We start from the raw sequence: 14,625 nt of genomic DNA, 5'->3' as shown, positions 1-14,625 counted from the left end.
TATAACCCAATGGGACCCACGCACCAGAGTTGACCGTGCTGACGTGGCCGTTGACCGGACCCACATGTTTGTGACCCTAGCCTGCACTATGAGACTGGACAGTGGGACCCATTGGTCAGGTTTGACCTGGACCGCCCCTGTTGACTTGCTGACGTCATAGTGACGTAGTGATGATGCAATAAAGCATTTTCTGGATTTAGCTTATTTTAAATAACCAGGAAATTCCATAAAATGTTATAAACTTCAGAAAATCATAGAAAATAATCTATAACTCAGAATGAAATAAATTATATACGGAAAATGATCAAAAAAAATCCAATCTAACCACAGGTACTTGTTTCATGCTTGATAAAGCAACTTAACCTTGCTGTTTAAATCAAAACATGATAATGGCATTTTTAATGCTTTATATGGAGTTTGCATATGAACCCTTGATTCATATGGACTTCATTTAAATTGTTGCTAGATGCATTAGCTCAAATCACAACATATTGCCATGTCACATTCATGCATCATATTGTTGCATTGCATTGATTGTGTACTCTCTTGTTTGCCGGTGTTTGTCCCCTCTCAGTAGACGTGGTTCCGACGATGAGATCGATGACACCGATGAAGAACTATACTATCTTCAGATGTGTCAGGCAAAGGTAGTCTCTTGTTTCTTGGAAGCATTTCACTTGAGTTGAGCAGTCTCTTGTTTCAGTGCCATATTGTAGAACTCATCGTACTTCTGCGGTTCAAAGAGCACAAGAGCTAGTTGAAGATCTTCTCTGAGGCCACCTCTGAACTTATAAATCATGCTCTTCTCGTCGGGGACGTCTTTCTTAGCGAAACGAGCGAGCTTCTGGAACATGATGTTATACTGGTAAACAGACAAGCCGCCTTGCTTCAGATTGCGGAACTCCTCACACTTTCTCTCAACAACACTCTGAGGAATGTGGTGAGCTTTGAAGTCTTGACGGAATTCATCCCAGGTAATCATACGACCTCCTCTGGAATCTTTGTATTGCTGATACCACTCTGCAGCTTGGTCTTTGAGTTGGAACGAGGCAAACTTGACAAACTCCTCAGGCCTGACGTTGCTGCACTCGAAATGCTTGCAGATATCCACGAGCCAATCATCAGCGTCTATTGCCTCGACACAGTTGCTGAAGGTCTTTGGCTGGTTTGCAAGGAACTAGTTGAGTGTAGCAAACTGATTATGATTGTTGCCATGGCCTTGGTTCCCTTGGTTGCGCTCTTGCAAGAGTTGCAAGATCAGCTGCGTGTTGGCATTGGTAGTGGCCATCACAGCTTCCATGTCTTCAGAGGTGGAGGTGGTGGCGGCGGTACAGGATTCTGACACGTTGGAGGAGCCATCCTGAAGAGGGTGACATCCGTTAGAATCTTGACAGACATATATTCAAGCTGAATCAAATGGATCGAAATTGCAACATATAGTCTTAACATTCGAACAAAATGAACGAATGAATTCCAATTGAAATGGTCACACTTCCATAAATTGAGAAGCCACTTAGATAGAGGTAGAAGAATAAAACAACAAGGTACGGACAAGAACAAATACTTGGTGAGGATTACCCAATCACAAATGAAATATCCGCGAAAGAAATACTAGAGCTACTTGAATTCCCACCTATGAAACTCCCAAACTTTTCCGGTTATGCAATCAGGTGTTGGGGATACAGGGGAAGCATAATATCTCACCCAAAGCTAGCAAATCCTACATCCAGTTGTATCCATCCTTCAACACATAACCAAGAAACCTTCGGAAATCATTTACCTCAACCTTTGAAAAGCATCCGTTATACGAGTTATGGCAATACTCCCGAACTCCCGCCCCAGTACTGGGTGGCGTCGAGGTTATCTCACCAACAACTGCATAAAAGAGATTTTCGATGTCGGCAAAACTCAGGTATTCCAGAATTTCAACGATAAAATTGTGACGACAACACCTCGGAGCTCAACTCCCCGGGACATTGCCACAACCCCTAAATGTCAGGAGGCGCCAAGAACATTGTTCTCGTCACAAATCCATCGTAACGATTCCAAGATACCCGCGTGATCCTAAATTTTTTTTGTGAAATTTGAGAAGAGAAGAGTCAAAACTCTATGTCAGGATGCCTCACCAGAGCAACGAAGGGACTGAGGAGTAAAAAGAATCCTACTCTTCGATATATATATATATATATAATCCTAAATGACTCAAAACATTTTTTCTAGACTCAACAACACCAACGATTCGATCAAGCAAGGGGCTCCTAAGTCGGGGAAGGCTCTGATTACCAACTTGTAACGCCCACGATGCGGCTATATCTCCCATGTGTCGAAGCACGACTTAGAGGCATAACCGCATTGTAAGCAATGTTGCAAGTGGGCTTACACTCGCCAAGTCACATAGTAGCATAAATATCATTACATTCATCTAGATACAATCAAGGTCCGACCATGGAACCAAAATAAATATCAACCCCAAATGCAAAAAAGTCCCCGATCGACCCAACTGGGCTCCACTACTGATCGTCTGGAAAGGAAACGTAGTATCGTCCTGAGTCCTCATCAAACTCCCACTTGAGCTCAGTCGAATCTCCTGGAGCGGTATCATCGGTCCCTGCACCTGGTTTTGGAAGAAATCTGTGAGTCACGGGGACTCAACAATCTCACACACTCGCGATCAAGACTATTTAAGCTTATAGGTAGGGTAAAAGGTATGAGGTGGAGCTGCAGCAAGCACTAGCATATATGGTGGCTAACATACGCAAATGAGAGCAAGAAGAGAAGGCAAAGGCACAATCGATGAACTATGATCAAGAAGTGATCCTAGAACAGCCTACGTTCAAGCATAACTCGAGACCGTGTTCTCTTCCCGGACTCCACCGAAAAGAGACCATCACGGCCACACACTCTGTTAATTCATTTTAATTAAGTTAAGTTTCAGGTTTTCTACAACCGGACATTAACAAATTCCCATCTGCCCATAACTACGGGCACGGCTTTCGAAAGATCAAATCCCTGCAGGGGAGTCCCAACTTAGCCCATCACAAGCTCTCACGGTCAACGTAGGATATTCCTTCTCCGAAGACAATCTGATCAGACTTGGAGTCCCGGTTACAAGACATCTCGACAATGGTAAAACAAGTCCAGCAAGACCACCCGCTGTGCCGACAAATACCGATAGGAGCTGCACATATCTCGTTCTCAGGGCACACCAGATAAGCTAAGCGTACGGGAGCCAACGTAACCCAAGTTTCCAAGGGATGGCCCCGCACGGTGCTCTGGGTTGGACGAACACTCAGAGGAGCATTGGCGCGGGGCTTTAAAATAAAGATGACCCTTGAGTCCGCGAAACACAAGGGAAAAAGGCTAGGTGGCGAATGGTAAAACCAAGGTTGGGCCATGCAGGAGGAGTTTTATTCAAGGTGAACTGTCAAGGGGTTCCCATTATAACCCAACCGTGTAAGGAACGCAAAAATCAAGGAACATAACATTGGTATGACGGAAACTAGGGCGGTAAGAGTGGAACAAAACACCAGGCATAAGGCCGAGCCTTCCACCCTTTACCAAGTATATAGGTGCATTAAAATAGACAAGATATAATAATGATATCCCAACAATAAACATGTCCCAACGGGGAACAACTCCAATCTTCACCTGCAACTAGCAACGCTATAAGAGGGGCTGAGCAAAGCGGTAATATAGCCAAACAACGGTTTGCTAGGACAAGGTGGGTTAGAGGTTTGACATGGCAATATGGGAGGCGTGATAAACAAGTGGTAGGTATCGTAGCATAGGCATAGCAAAAGAGCGAGCATCTAGCAAGCAAAGATAGAAGTGATTTCGAGGGTATGGTCATCTTGCCTACAAAGTTCTCCGAGTTGACGTTAGCTTGATCCTCGTAAACGTACTCAACGGGCTCCTCGATCACGTACTCGTCTCCCGGCTCTACCCAAAGCAAGAACACAAGCAAAGGGAGACACAATCAACCACGTGCAATGCATAAGCAACATGATGCAAAACATGGCATGATATGCGGGATGTGATATGCGATGCATATGCATGCTTCGGAAAGGAAAGATTGAACCTGGCCTCAACTTGGAAAACCAATAGTGCCACTGGAAAGATGAGTTGATTTCGGTCGAAATCGATATAAAGATCACCGGAATCGGATGCACGGTTTGCAAATGACAAGCAAAGCAAATATGGCATCGATCTGCGATTAACAACACGAGGCCATCTAAATGCATCAAGAAAATTAAGCTACTGCACTCTAACATAGCAACAAAAGACATGGCAGTGATCCACTCAAGATGCTTAACAAAAGATGAACACTGAGCTACCGCTAATTCACTCAATAGCAGGTTCAAACAAGCATGGCAATAGTGCAAAAGATATCAGGTTACAGACTTAGTGAAAATAACATCAAGTCAGGAATTTAACATCAGGAAGCAATGTTTAGAGCATGAAAACTACATCCTAAAGGAACATATCATGGCAAAGCAAGGCATGGCATGAAGCTACTCAAAGCATACACCAGAAGTCCCTTACTGACCATAAGCCAAAAGGGATCAGAAAATACAATGGCAACCATGTGAACATAGCAATTATCATTAACAGATTCAGACTTAGAAGAAAACTGGAACATGGCAAAACAGATATTGAGTAGGCATGTTTATGAGCTCGATGCACTCACCACAAGGCATTGCATAACAAACTAAGCATACACCCAGAAAGTAGACATGGCATAGAAGCTAAACATGGCAAAAACAACATCATAGCATGCATGGATCAACTATAACAAGCTCGGCAAAAATGCTTAACAAGTAAACATTCTGCCAGAAACATTTTATAGCAAAAGTAGAGCTCGATTGAGTCAAGCTAGGGTGCTCCATAATTGCAAGAAAAGACATGGATGGATAGAGCACAACCATATCTACAAAACATCCTTACTAATCATGCTCAAAAAGGCATGGATCACTCGGTAGCAACATGGATACATGGCATAAAAATATTAACAGGACAAAGACTTAGAAGATTTCTAAGTCCCTGAAATAAGCAACATCACGAGAGCTACTTTGCATGCTTGTGCTAGTCACCACAGAGATCACAAAAATACATGGCATACACCCCTGTAAAGATGGCATGGCATAATTCAAAACACATTTAGGGCTCAAGTTCATAGGAGGCACACATCAATCATGGCAAAAATGACAAATGTGCATTTACTGATATGAATCTGAAACTAATATAAACTAGCACTCTTGCAACAGCATTTAGGGCATCAAGATGAGCTCAAATGAACATGGTGCAATGGAAAGAAATGAAGTACTCGTCGAGACGAACAATTTGATATGCTACACGCCCAAAATGGAGCGACGGATGCCGAGTTATGATGCGATGAAGTATGCCAAAATAACGGGGATTAGGGCAAAAGTCAACCGAATCTCAGATCTGGATCGGCCGGGGCACGTACTTCGAGGCGCTCGCGGGAGTACTCGCCGGAACAGCGAACGGAGGCAGCGGGGACTTGTCGGAGAGGAGAGGCTCGTCGGCCGGAGCTCGTCGGTGTTGGCGCGACGCGGCGAGGGGCGGCGAGGTGGCGGCGACGCGGCAGGGCGGCGCGGGCGGAGGTCGCCGGAGCGGCGAGGTCGGTGATGGCGCGCGGCGCCGCTGGGCGGTGCTCGCCGGAGCGGAGGAGGAAGCGGGCGGCGGGGCACCCACGCGGCGGGGCGCGGGGCGCGGCCCAGTCGGGCGGCGAAGAGGGCCCGACCTGGGCTTCGGCGGGCGAGTGGCGTGGGGGCGGTGGCGCTGCCACGTGGCACCCGGCGGTTGGCGGCGGCGGTAGTGTCCGGCGCGGACGGACGTGTCCGGCCGCGCGGAGGAGCGGGGGGCTAGGGTTAGGGTAGGATTGACCCGGGATTTTCGGGGGAGTGGCCTTTATATAGGTAGGAGGAGCCAGGAGGCTCCAAATTGAGCACGGTTTTCGCCCACGCGATCGTAATCGAACGACCTAGATGATGCAGGAGGTTTAGGTGGGTTTTGGGCCACTTTGGAGAGGTGTTGGGCTGCAACACACACGAGGTCTTCTCGGCTCCTCGGTTAACCGTTGGAGTATCAAACGAAGTCCAGATGGCACGAAACTTGACAGGCGGTCTACCGGTAGTAAACCAAGGCTGCTTGGCAAGTCTCAGTCCAATCCGAAAACGTTTAACACCCGCACACAAAAAGAGGTAGAAAGGGACACCGGAGGACATAGGAGCGCCGGAATGCAAAACGGACAACGGGGAAAATACTCAGATGCATGGGACGAACACGTATGAAAATGTGATGCACATGATGACATGACAGGAGATGCATGACAAAGACAAAAGCACACGAAGACAAAAACCCGACAACGAGGAAATATCATAACTTAGTGCCAGAAATGGCATGAGTTGGAATACAAATATGGGAGGTTACATACGGGGTGTTACACTAGTTGTTTAATCTTGGTAGTCTCTCTTATGGGGAAATGTCTCATCATGCTTCCACTGAGCCATGGTAGCTTGCTACTGCTCTAGAACACTTAGGCTGGCTGGCATGTGTCCTTCGTTCCTGTGTCTGTCCCTACGAGGAAATGTCACGCGGTGTCTACCAGTGTCCTGTTAGCTTGCTACAGCACTGATTCACTCGTTGATGACCGACACGTTCGTTGCTGGGTCATGTATGCATGTCCCTGTAAGTTAGTGCCACTTTGGATTCACGACTAGTCATGTCGGCCTGGGTTCTCTGTCATATGGATGCTAGAGACACTATCATATACGTCAGCCAAAAGGTGCAAACGGTCCTGGGCCAGGTAAGGTGGCACCCATTGGAATACCGTGCGTGAGGCCGAAAAGTGATATGATGTGTTACATGCTAGATCGGTGTGACTTAGGATAGGGGTCCTAACAGTAAACCTTTCTTGAACACCATTAATGCTAAAATAGATTGTGAGAAACAAACCGTCGGTGTTAGTTTTGGTGATGAGTCTCATGAATTTAATTTTTCCAAATTTAGTAGAAAATGATGACCCATAAGTATATGGGATCAATTGTAGCCTTTTCAATAAGACTGTCGAACCCAATGAGGAGCAGAAGGAAATGACAACTGGTTTTCAGCAAGGTAATGTCTGCAAGTGCTAAAATTGTAAGTAACCGAGTAGTTTGATAGCAAGATAATTTGTAACGAGCAAGTAAAAATAATGTGTAACGAAAGTGCAGCATGGTAGCCCAATCCTTTTGAGGCAAAGGACATGCCAAAACAGTCTCTTATAATAAGCAAAGCATTCTTGAGGGTACACGGGAATTTCATCTAGTCACTTTCACCATGTTGGTTCGATTCGTGTTCGCTACTTTGATAATTTGATATGTGGGTGGACCGGTGCTTAGGTGTTGTTCTTACTTGAACAAACCTCCTACTTACGATTAGCCCCCTCGCAAGAATCCCCAACTACGAGAAAAGTATTAAGAATAATTTCTAACCGTATCATTAAACTTTTGGATCCAATCGGTCCCTTGCGGATTAGCGCATAAACTAGGGTTTAAGATTTTGTCACTCTTGCAACCCATCATCTAATAACTACTCCACAATGCAATCCCTTAGGACCAAAATATGGTGCAGTTCATGTATACTATCAAAATATCGAACACATATGAAGTTCCCATGATTACTTGCAACATGATTTCTCCCGTGACCTCAAGAACAAAAGTAACTACTCACAAATGATAATCATGCTCAAGATCAGAGGGGTATTAAATAGCATATTGGATATGAACATATAATATTCCACCAAATAAATCATATAGTAATCAACTACAAGATGTAATCAACACTACTAGTCACCCACAAGCACCAATCTAAGGTTTCGGTACAAAGATTGAACACAAGAGATGAACTAGGGTTTAAGAGGAGAAGGTGTTGTTGAAGATGTTGATGGAGATTGCCCTCCCCAAGATGGGAGAGTTGTCAGTGATGATGATGACGATGATTTCCCACTCCGGGAGGGAAGTACCCCCGGCGGAATCGCTCCTCCGGAGGGCAAAAGTGCTCCTGCCCATGTTCCGCCTCGAGACGGCGGCGCTCCGTCCCGAAAGTCCTCTCCTTATTTTTTTTCTAGGTCAAAATGACTTATCTATAATAACTAAATAGTTCATCCCCACTAATCTATTTCTCTTGACATGCAGCCTATCCACATCAACAACAATGCCACATCAACATTTAGTTAGAAGCTTACAACTGGGACCCACCACAGTACAAAACACACATGTTAGCTTCAGGTACTGCTATGTATGCATCAGTTACTGCTCTTACTATCCACAACAGAACCTGCTGCCCATGGACGTTGGGTTGAGACAGGCTTTCCCCTGTCTCAACTCTGACCCATCCTCCCCACTCTCCACTGTCCCCTGCTTTCCCTTCTCTCAACTCCAGCGTTTCGCCCACCCACGATCCCGTCTCACACCCAGAAACCCATCTCACAGGCAGGAGCGGTGGGCCGGCTCCCCCTACGTACGCCATGCCCTACCGCGCAGCCTTGCCGGTGCTCCTCTCGCTGCGCCCTCCTTCCCCGCCGCGCCTCACTCCCGTGCCAGCATCCGCCCTTCCTCCCGCCGCAAACTACTGATCCTGCCGTGGTGGCCACCTCCTTCCCTCCTCTCCCTTCACCCTCCTTCTCCAAACTTGCGGTGCTTGCCATGGCTACTTCCCAGGAGCAGCGCCCAGTGGTGTCGGGGTTAGGGAACTCGTAGGGCTCAGAGGAGTCCGGACGCCTCGATCCGGAGGCCATGTCATCGGTGGCGCGTCATGTGGAGTGGCTGCAACGTCAAGCAACATTCAGGGTGCAGCCAATCTTTCCAAGAAGGCCACATGGAAGCTTCCTTTCGAAGTTCTCAGCCATGGACTCACTATTACACATCCTAAATTCGTGCCGGCGGCAGCAGAGATAGTCCACCTCTTCCCACCAGATTCAGCACAAAGTTATGCTCTTTCCTGCTGGTTATTGATTTGCTGCCAAGGACGGCCAACTCCCGATTATGGCGAGGCTATCTGTCGACTTTAAGGTATCGTACTCTTTTTTTCAGAGTATTTCCTCTTTTGATATAGTCATATATATATATATATATATATATATATAGCAACCTTATCTATCTTCAGAGAACTACATTTCTTCAGAGTATTCTTATTAATAAAAAGGCCATAGCAACCTTACACAGCCTACTGCTGCATCCTCTCTGTAGCCCATTGCTTCCACTGGCCCACCCTATCCACCTTCCCCGAGTATGTATAGCGAATAGCCAGCTGATTAATTGATTTGTCTACAACGACTGATTAATTGATGTCTAACGATCCCTCTCCTAATAATTGTCCATATGACGCTTCACTTCCTCTCCCCACTATCTCCACAAGAAACTGATGGATTGTGCTTTAAAATCTACCACACTACTCATACTGCCTCCAGTGAGGAACTCCCTCCCATTTCCTCCATGTTATCTATGTATGATATATCGATGACTGCATCACAAATTTTCACTTTCTCAGGTACTACATGCTCGACAATGCCCAAGTAGCCATCTTCCTTGGTTTTCACTCACTACATACAAAGGCACATTCGGTTTTGCCTCCTACTGGTACATAGTATTCCCAACTTTTCCTTGGTAGCTAATTCTGGAATTTTGTTTGCTCAGTACAATTTTGCTAAATTCAATATGTAACTATGCACTCTAATTCTTTATATGCAATGATTGACCACATATCGTATTCTGTTGGTATGTTTTATTGATCGGTTGGCTTACCCCTTGAGAGAACTATATTATGTGAGTGCAGCTGAAAGGAACATGACCATATTCCTTCCAAAAGATGCAACAAAGAGGATGAACAGCAGGAGTAAACCAAACATGCAGACCAAATAGGTACTTCATGTTTTAGTTCCAACATTTGTGTCTTCCTAAAGAGGATGGACAGCAGGAGTAAACCAAACATGCAAACCAAATAGGTACTTCAATTTTTAGTTCCAAGATTTGTATCTTCCTATTTGTGTTAATTATAACTTTAGCAATGTTATGTTTCGCAATACACACATGAGAACTTCCACTATCCTACGGATGAAAAAAACCTTCAATTTGTATGAACCTTTTGTTTCATGCAACAATACATCTATGCCATTGAATGCGACCACATGCATCTGCAATTCTGCATAGATATGTCATAAATCAGACTCATGACCTAAAATTTGACATATTTACTATTTTGAGCGGCTCAACTATGTCTGTAGTGTTATCACTATGCCAGTGTTTAAAGGGATCAGACCATGTTTGGTTGAAAGTCTGGGCACTCTGCCTCAGAAAACACGATGCCTACACGATGAAAATTTGTGATTTGCCAGGCTAGCCTGATAGGTCAATATTTCATTGATGTCCCTACTTATTGGAGTGTCGTTGAGTGGTTATAAATTTTTAAATACGAACCTTTTGCCGATGTTGCTGCTGGCTCAGATTACTAACAGGTTGGTTCGGATCCATGTCCAAACACATTACATCGAACACCCGTGGCATGATTTATAAGCATGGGCGACATTTATCGATTTCTATGTGTTTCCTGAACTTCTCTTCATATTTAGTTAACCGCCAAAGCTTTGCAACCATGTTAGCGTGCCTGAGTAAGAAATGCCCTCTATACTTCCATATTTGGATGTAATAAGACTAGACATGGTTCACTCCCAATAATTAATAGGCATTTTGTAACCTATTTAAACCAAGCCTCTGATTGTGCTTTGTTATTATTCTTGCCTTACTAAGAAGGTATAACATGTTGATTTTTCTTTATGTACATATACTAGGTTCGCCATTCATGTAACAGAGCTAGACTGTAATTTAATATTACTCTTCATGCCAGATGTTAACATGTGGAGGAGACAGTCAAACAGGATGGTTCTTCATTGGTGGATTATGTTGAAATGCACCGTGTTTCTCTTTGCCTTTCCCCACCTTTTTCCCCCTTAAACCACCCGAGTGCCCATTGGCAACGTATATGAGGGTACTTTTTGGTCATAATAAATCTACAAATACTGAACTGTGTTTGTACCACATTCCAAATGTTAACATTGGAATCTCTATTATAATGCCATCTATGTTTTTAGCTATTCAGTAGTATAACCATTTTCTTAATTTACACTTTGTGGTTTGATCTATATGTGCTCTTCATAACAATGGGTTTCATGTTCCGTTATTATCCACTTTTGTACATTGTCTCAGCAATGATCTTGTCACATCCCTGGTCCTGTTATGCACTAGGCTAGACCTCATGTGAGCATCATGTTTTAATTCAAATGAAATTTGAATTGAGGAATTTTCAAAGCCTCAGAAACCTTCTAAAAATGATCAACATTAAAATCTCCTCAAAGAAGTCCAAGAAAATGTTCCTCTTAGTCTCTGAAAATATTGCAAAGAGGTAAAACTCAAAACAATATTTTTGGTATCTCAGAGTTAATTATTTTGGGCCTTTGAATTAAATAAATAGCTATTTGCATTGGATATATATTTGATATATAAATAATATATGTCCAATAATTACTGGAACATTTTATGTGGTTTGGTATATTTTAACTCTAGCCACATAACTATTTTCAGGATTTTATAAAATGGTTTAGTATATTACTAAATTAAACAACACAGAACAAAATAGATAAATAAAAACAGAAATAGAAAGAGAGAGAAGGAAGTTACCTGGCGCCCACTTACCTGGCCCAGCACGGCCCAGCCCATCTCCACTTCCCCCCCTGTCGCCTTCCTCCTCGCGCCAGTAGGCACAGGCGCGTGGCCGACGCACGCCGGCGCACGCCCCGACCACCTCCTGCTTGCCGCTCCACCTCGACACCCCGGACGCCTCCATGCGTGCCACGCCACCCCCCTGGAACTCCCTCACTCTCCCAAACTCTCCCCCCCTCCTCTGCTTCCTCTCCCCCTCACTCGCCCGAACGGAGCCGCCGCCACCGACGAGCTCCCTCGCGGCCACCGCCACCCCCTAGCCTCGCCGATGCGCTTAAAAGCTCCGCCGGTCCTCCCTCTTCCTCCTCACCAAGACGGAAGGCGCCGGAAGCCCTGGATGGGGCCAGCTTCGCCGTTCCCCTCCTCGGCCACCGCGGATCGCCGCCGTCAAATCCGTCCCCGTCCGGCCTCCCTCAAGCTCGCCGTCCACCTCTACAGGGTCTACGTGAGCTCTCCGTTCGTTTCCCCCTCTCTGTTTCGTCGTTCGCGCGCCGTAGCTAGGTTATCCACCAAGACCGAAACCCCATCGCCGCCGGCCATGGCGCCGCCGTGGCCAGGGCCATCGCAGCCCGCGCCTGAGCACGTCACCGTGCTCGGTGAACCCACAGGAGCACGTAGCCCTCCTCGTTTTCTCCTCTAGTGCGCCGTAGCTTCGCCATCGTTCGCGCCCGAACTCCGGCCACCGTGGAAGTGCTCGCCGCCGCCGTCTCCGGCCACCCCGCGGCCCCTCGTGCAGCCAGCTAGGTGCGGCCGTGTATGGGCTACCTTCTGGTGGCCTTCGCGCGTCCAGCCGCCGCCCGTAGCGCAACCCCGGTGAACTTCCGCCGCGTTTCAGGTCGCCGCCGGCCGAACTCCGGTGGCCAGTGACGTGGCGCTGTCATTAGCCACTAATGACGCACTAACCAACCCCCTAGGCCACTGACTGTGGGCCCCACCCCTGGTCAAACCCCAGTCAGCGCTGGGTTTGACCGGGATTAGGTCCCGTGTCACTGACGTGTGGCCCCCACACGTCAGGTTTGACCGGACCAGCCCAGTTGACTCTGCTGACGTCACAGTGACGTGGTGCTGACGCCATAAATCATTTTCTGGAATTATTTTAATTCTAAATATTCAGGAAATTCCAGAAAATGCCTAAAACTTCTAAAATTCATAGAAATTCAACCGTAACTCCAAATTAAATAATTTATATATGAAAAATTATCAGAAAAATTCAAGGAATCCATATGTACCATTTTCATGCATGTTAGAACAACTTATAGCTGATGTTTAGCACAAATCAATTAAATGGCATTTGAATAATCACATATGGAGTTTGAATTTGAATCTTGTATTCAAACCAACTTCATTTAATCTGTTGCTAGTTGCATTAGCCCAAAACACATTCATTTTGCCATGTCATGATCATGCATCATATTGTGCATTGCATTGATTGTGTTCCCTTCTGTGTTGCCGGTATTTGTCCCCTCTCGATAGACGTGATACCGATGATGTGATCGTTGACACTGATGAAGACTCAATGTTATCTTCAGAAGTGCCAGGCAAGCAAAACCCCCTTGTTCATTCCGATACAAACCCACTCTCTTGCTCCTGCTCTCTTTTACTGACAACAACGATTCATCTGTTACTTGTTGCGGTAGTTGAACCCCTTTATCCTTTGCATGACCTGTCATTGCCACAGTAAATAGATGAAACCCACTAGCATGAGTAGGAGTTGTTTGAGCCCTATTGTGCCTACTCGTTCTTGCTTGTTTGTCATGCCTGCTACTGCTTAGAGTTGTGTCAGGTCTGATTCATCGGGAATGGATCAGAGGTGTGTGAACATGTCCTACCATTGAGAGCTAAGTGTGTGAACACGATTTGGTAAAGGTAGCGGTGAGAGGCCATGTAGGAGTACATGGTGGGTTGTCTCATTGAAGCCGTCCTTAGGAACTGAGTTCTGTGTTTGTGATCCATGACTCAGCTACTACCATACATTGGGCCCTGAAATATGACCCCGCTCGACTTCTTAATCACCCTTTTCCTCTGTCCAGGAGTTGCAAGTAGTTTCTGGTGTTTGTAGTATGCTGGAGGCCGTGGACAGCGCTGACCGTAGGGGTGGGCTGTGATGCGGTAGGCACGTGGCCGGGTATACCGAGCGCCCGTTTGGTGTCACGGAACCCTGTTCACATCGTTTGGGGCTGTGAGCGAAACTCCGGCCGGATCTCCTCATGGATGGAACCCGAATAGGCGATAAACCTGGACTAGAGACTTGAGTGTTTAGGTAGGTCGTGGTCTACACCCACGTCGGCTTTCGCTTGAAGTCTGCCGAGCACATGTCGTGTGAAGACGCTAAGTGGTGGAAACATGTATGAAGAAGTACACCCCTGCAGGGTTAACATCATCTATTCGGATAGCCGTGTCCGCGGTAAAGGACTTCTGGGTTGCTTATATCAGTTCATAGACAAGTGAAAGTGGATACTTTAAAATGCGCAAGATAAGCGTGAGTGCTATGGATGGCGTTCTCGTAGGGAGACGGGAGCGGATCCATAGTGGTGTATTGATATGGTGAATATGTGGACTCGTGTGCGCCACCTCAAAAGAGTTACTTGCAGTCGTAGTTTAGGATAGCCACCGAGTCAAAGCTGGCTTGCTGCAGTTAAACCCCACCATCCCCTTTGTTGATAATGATGCATATGTAGTTAGTTCTGATGTAAGTCTTGCTGGGTACATTTGTACTCACGTTTGCCTATTTTATGTTTTGCAGAGAGACTTCGGTGTCACTAGTAGTTTCGCGTGGACTTCGACGTTTAGCTTGTTACCTCAGCTACGATCTTGTGCCCCGGCAGGATTTGGTAGATAGTCAGGCTTC

This window comes from Triticum aestivum, chromosome 5A (genome assembly GCF_018294505.1).
Source record: "Triticum aestivum cultivar Chinese Spring chromosome 5A, IWGSC CS RefSeq v2.1, whole genome shotgun sequence".
Classification (NCBI taxonomy): Eukaryota; Viridiplantae; Streptophyta; class Magnoliopsida; order Poales; family Poaceae; genus Triticum; species Triticum aestivum.
Note: the sequence above shows the minus strand (reverse complement) of the source record.